Below are 6,030 nucleotides of genomic sequence, written 5' to 3'. Positions count from 1 at the left end.
GAGTCGTGAATGGAAACACTTGACTCAGTTCTTATGGATTTGATTTTTCGAATGTTGTATGATTGTTCTTAGCTATTGAAACTTTATTTGCTTGTCTCAAGTCTAAATACATTGTACTGTTAATTTCTGCACATTCTTCTATCCCTTATGATGTTTTTCTGTTCGTTTAAATTTGCATTCGTCAAATGAAAACATCTCGCGACATTTTAAACTTGAAAAAAAAATACTGTAGTAATACTTTAAGTGCCTGTTGAATGGGAACCTTCATTAATATTATTATTTATTGGCTCTATTAAATGTCGATCCACATTAGTAGCGCCACACCCCTTTGTTCCCCACCCAATGATGCCATCCGTTAAACCCAGTGGGGGGCAATGTTCCCTCAATTTTCCACGGGTCTGAGTGTTCACACAAAGTGGTGAGCAGCGCTTGAAGCAACAGTGAGCAACCATAACCCCAAGTGTGGCAAGATAATTAATTATAAAACACGTCCAAAACTTGACATCAAGTTACATTTTGCTGGGTTTCCGGCAATGCAAAATTATTTTTCTCTTTTGAATGAATTGACTCATGTACTATTGCAAAGGTTGTGCGGCCTACAAACCTCGTTTGTTCTTACAATTCTTTCACAAGATATCCATTTCTTTTTATTTCCTGATATATTTTGTCGCATAATATTAACATTATTGGGGGCTTTTTTTAGTCGGTTGAAAGATACAGAACTGTACTTAATAACATTTTTTAGTGGAAGTACAGTGTTGGCAACAAAATTCACTTGATATAATTGGAAATTATTTGAATGCAACACAAACTTTTTCTTCTTTTTCTGTGTTTTTTTCTACTTTTTTTTAAATTTGTTTAAAAAAATCTCATTGTGTTTATTTTTTCCGAGGTGTTACTTTTTTCTTTTTGTTCTCTATTTACTTTTTTCCTACATTTCTTACTTTTCTTTTTTTCTGGCTTTTTTCTAAATTTTTCCTTCTTTTTTTCTCTTCCTTTTGTTTCTCTTTTTCTCAGATTTTCACTGCTTTTTCATTTTGGTATTTTTTTCTTTTTTGTTCTATTCCCCCCTTCCTTTAAGACATTTTGTGCATAATTATTTTACATAATATTTGGTCATGTTGGGATTAAAGAAGCAAAAACAACCCAAAGAGCCGGTTCCTTTTAGTGAGCCGAGCCGAAGACGCCGGTTCCCCGACAAACTCTATTAACTTTACTCAACTTCGTTCTCCTTCGACTCGACTTCAAAATACAGCATTTAGGACACAACGTCAGGGGAACCTGTGTATTTTTACCTTCATGCACTGTAACTTTGACTTGAGTCGCTTCTTAGTAATTTTGAGCCCTCATTTTTGTGCGCTGGATAGATTTTCTTGTGCGCTGAGAATGTGCGCGCACTGCGCAATTGCTCACGCGCGCAGCTTAGAGGGAACACTGGTGGGGGGGTCGTCTATTTCACACCTAGGCTTTCAGTAGTGCTACATCTAAATCAATCCAACCCTCATTAATTACTTCATATAAAACCTTCACTGATGCTACTGATGATACATATAAGAAAGCATCAGTAATAGCTTCTTCAAGTTGCAAAACTATTTAGGAATATAGCCACATTTTACTCACCAACAGTGCTTTTTTGTATGCAAAATTCACCCGCTTTTTTTTCTCAGGATTTGAATTCTCTGTCTTAAAGACTATCGATGTGTTTCATCAAGAACTTCTCTCTTGGGTGTGTGAGTGTGTTTGTGAATGGGTAAGTTTGAAGCACCCAGTAAAGAGCTTTTGGAGGTCCTTAGTGTCTTGAAAAGCGCTCTATAAATGCAGACTATTTACCATTTACCTTTTGTAAAACAGTGGTGGGCCGTCGGGGTTTGTAAGGCCTTCTGTGCTGGCTTGAAAATATCTGAATGATGTGACGTTAATTATACTTTGTTCATGAATACTTATTGAATAATTCCAAATCGTCTGTCAGCTTCCTTTCATTGCTTTCCCTCTAGTTGTGCAGCGTACAGATATGTGCTTTCATCTCTAATCATTTAACCAATAGTAGTTTAGCCATTACTTGTTGCCAGGGTCAGAAATCTGCCTGGAGTCCTTCAAGATCAGCTATAGAGCCCAAAGCATAAAATAACTGACGATTAAGCTTTTGGTCTCGCCAATCAGATTCAGAGTTGGCAAGTCAGTGCCTGCTAGATGGCCTTGGGAAAAACCATGGCCTAGGGTGGTAACGGAATGACCGGAGAAAACCCACACAGGCACCAGGGGAACATAGAAACTTCCCACGGGGAGGCTGCGGTTGCTGAAATTGAACCCTGGACCTCCGGACCGTGGGGCTGCATGCTAATCACCCAGCTGCTGTGCCTCCCAGTAATGGAGATATCACAGCAATAAGAAAAATACAGTTTCCGTTTACCAAGTCTACTGCTTCTGTCGAACAGAATTTTTCAGCCCTGAATCGAATGAAAACGTTTTGCAGAAATATGAGAGAACTAGCTCAACTTTCACCATTAGCTTTGATGTCGATAGAAAATAACTTCTCGATGGAACTAAAAAACTCGTAGAATCTATATGACAGTATCTGAAATCTTCTTCAGGAAAGATTTTGTGCACAAATAAAATGATTTTTGGTCAATAAACTGAGGGAATATTCCTAAATTATATTGCAATTTTATGAAATTATCCCATCCATCCATCCGTTGTCTTCCGCTTATCTGGGGTTGGGTCGCGGGGGCAGCAGCCTTAACAAGGAAGCCCAGATGTTCCTATCCCTAGCCACTTCCTCCAGCTCACCCGACGGGATCCTGAGGCGTTCCCAGGCCAACCTAGAGACATAATCTCTAGCGTGTCCTGTGTCGGCCCTGGGGCCTCCTGCCGGTGGCACATGCCCGGAACACTTCCAGAGGGAGGCGTCCAGGAGGCATCTTTATCAGATGCCCGAGCCACCTCAACTGGCTCCTCTCAATGCGAAGCAGCAGTGGCTCCATATAGAGTCCCGCCCGGATGACTGAGCTTCTCACCTTATCTCTAAGGGAGAGCCCAGCCACCCTGCAGAGGACACTCATTTCAGCCACTTGTATCTGGGATCGTGTTCTTTCAGTCATAACCCACAGTTTATGACCAAAGGTGAGGGTAGGAACGTAGATCGACCGGTAGATCGAGAGCTTTGCCTTTCGGCCCTCTTCACCACGACGGACTGGTACAGAGTCCGAATGACGGCAGACGCTGCACCAACCCATCTGTCGATCTCTCGTTCCATCCTACCCTCACTCGTGAACAAGATCCCAAGATACTTGAACTACTCCACTCCAGGCAAGATCTCATCCCCGACCCGGAAGGAGCTTGCCACCCTTTTCCGGATGAGTGTCATGGTCTCAGACTTAGAGGTGCTGATCCTCATCCCGGCCGCTTTACACTCAGCTGCAAATCGCTCCAGTAAGAGCTGAAGATCACGGCCTGAGGAAGCCAACAGCACCACATCATCTGCAAAATACAGTGATACAACGCTGAGGCCCTCAAATTGGACTCCTTCTCCACCAAGTCTGCGCCTAAAAATTCTGTCCATGAAAGTTATGAACAGAATCCGTGACAAAGGGCAGCCCTGGCGTAGTCCAACTCTCCATGGAAACAAATTCAACTTACTGCCGGCAATACAGACCAGACTCTGGTACCGGGCATACAGGGACCGCACAGCCCAGATAAGACTGTGCAGTACCCCATGATATTATTATTGATGCTTTTCACATCTGTCATAGCTGTAGCTGCAGTAAATGTTCTATAGCCATAAAGTAGTGATTGAACGTTGCAGCCTACAGAAGGCCTAGGTGTGAAATGCATGGCCTGCTACTGATGTGTAGATATGACATAAATTAATGGAACGTGAGCCTTTGTTGTATCCATTAGAATGGTTTGTGTCTTCTTTGAACAGCCTTTAGCTCCCAGCACAACAGAAGCTGGAAAAAGACAGATGGATTAAAAAAAAATCATATTTCAACATCAAGGATAGTGATGCAGTCACACTTGAATGCAGCTTTCTGAGAAATCGTCTCGCAGGATGTCAAAAGGCTATTAAAGAAATTTGACGGTGATGTCATAAACAGGACATTTTCATTTACTGACCGATTGTAAAGCAGAGTGGCTGTTGAATAGATATTTTTTTTGTGTGTGTGTGGTTTAACATTTTGCAAAAAAGACTTTGTGTGTGGTGTTATTGGTGCATCTTTTTTTAACTTATTTACTGGGATAAAGTGGAGACTAATGGCAACTTTACAAGACTCCTATCAGGTAACGCAATGTTTCTTCCCCCTCTAAACTATGTCACACATTTTTGTTAGTTGGAGACAATCTGTCATTTTATTTTAATCCATCAAAACTAAGCAAAACTAAGTCTTGTATGTTTTTATTTTCTAATAACTCCTTACACTGTGGATTTCTTTACACCAAGTGTTTTACTTTTACCTATTGCAGCCTGGTGCAGGTCTAGATTTCTGTCTCTGGTATCCTTTGACAGCTCTTTGTTCTTTACCATAGTGGAGTTTGGAGCATGGCTCACTGAAGTTGGGTACAGGTTTCTTTTATACCAATAATGAGTTAAAATTATTTCCGTTAATACAGGTAAGTATTGGAGCCTTGTTAGACCTTGTTAGACCTTGACAGCCAGAAATCTTGCTTGTTTATAGGTGACCAAATACTTATTTTCCACTCTAATTTCAAAATAAATTATTTAAAAATCAAACAATGTGATTTTCGTTCACAAGCCCACAAACACCCCCCCCCCCTTACATTATGCTTCTCGTGGTTGAGGTTTACCCATGTTGACGAGTACAGGCCTCTCTGGTATGGTAAGTAGGAGAACTTGCACAATTGGTGGTTGACTAAATACTTATTTGCCCCACTGTACGGCCAGTGTCTTACATGAAAACTGCAACAATCTGCAGGGGAACACTTTGCTTTGGTTGTACCCTTGAAAACTAGTTCCAAAATGTTCATTAACTGCTTATTTGTCACAGACCAGAACGGACACAGGGCTCAATTGCATGCGTTTCTCAGATTTTATTGAAAGAGAGTGAGAGTAAGGTCTGCTTGATTGCTTGATCTGAAGACTGGCGGAGAGGGGGAACGAGCAAGGTGGGAGTGACACTTCCGTGTCGGAAGAAGAATGGCAAGTCGTTTGACCAGGGCTGGAGATCAGAGGCGATGTAAAGTTCGTAATAGTGGTCGTAGGGAGGCGGCAGGCAAGACAGGCGTAGTCAGGTTCAGAAACGGGTCGAAAACTGTGATCAGGCAGGAAACCGGTTTTAACAGGGACAGAGTCGGACGGGAATGCTCACTGAGTGAAACACAACAGCTCGCAACGATCTGACAAAGTTTGAACTGAAGTCGGGGCCTTAAGAAGGGTGTGGCCACCAATCAGCTAGTCCGGCTGTTGGCGCCAATCAAGCTGCCACAGGTGTTCCAAATAGGGCAATCATGACATTATTAGCCAAAACAGAGATCCAAATTCACTGGAAACACCATTTGTAGATTACAGGAATCTGTTTGAACAGAATGTAAGATGAATAAATATCCCTGATTATCTTTCAGGGCAGCACGGCGGCGCAGTGGTTAGCGCGTGTGCGGCAGAGTTCTGAGGTCGTGGGAACCCCCTGAGTGGGTTCAAATCCAGCTCCCGGCCTTACAGTGCGGAGTTTGTATGTTCTCCCCGTGCTTGCGTGGGTTTCCTCCGGGCACTCCGGTTTCCTCCCACATTCCAAAAACTTGCATTTCAGGTGAATTGGCCGGTTCAAATTGTCCCTAGGTGTGACTGAGCGAGTGAGTTGTCTGTCCCTGTGTGCCCTGCGATTGGCTGGCAACCAGTCCAGGGTGTCCCCTGCCCACTGCCCGATGATTGCTAGGATGGGCTCCAGCATCCCCGCGACCCTACTGAGGATAAGCGGTGCAGCTGATGAGATGAGATGAGATTATCTTTCACATTTTTCATTCTGTTTACTGATTCCAAAAGAAATTTCTTTGAGAAGAGAGGACGCTATACCCTTG

The sequence above is a fragment of the Urocampus carinirostris genome, chromosome 8 (assembly GCF_059441175.1).
Source record: "Urocampus carinirostris isolate Australia breed hairy pipefish chromosome 8, RoL_Ucar_1.0, whole genome shotgun sequence".
Classification (NCBI taxonomy): domain Eukaryota; kingdom Metazoa; phylum Chordata; class Actinopteri; order Syngnathiformes; family Syngnathidae; genus Urocampus; species Urocampus carinirostris.
The sequence above is the reverse complement of the archived record's forward strand: the minus strand, read 5'-3'. Positions refer to the sequence as shown.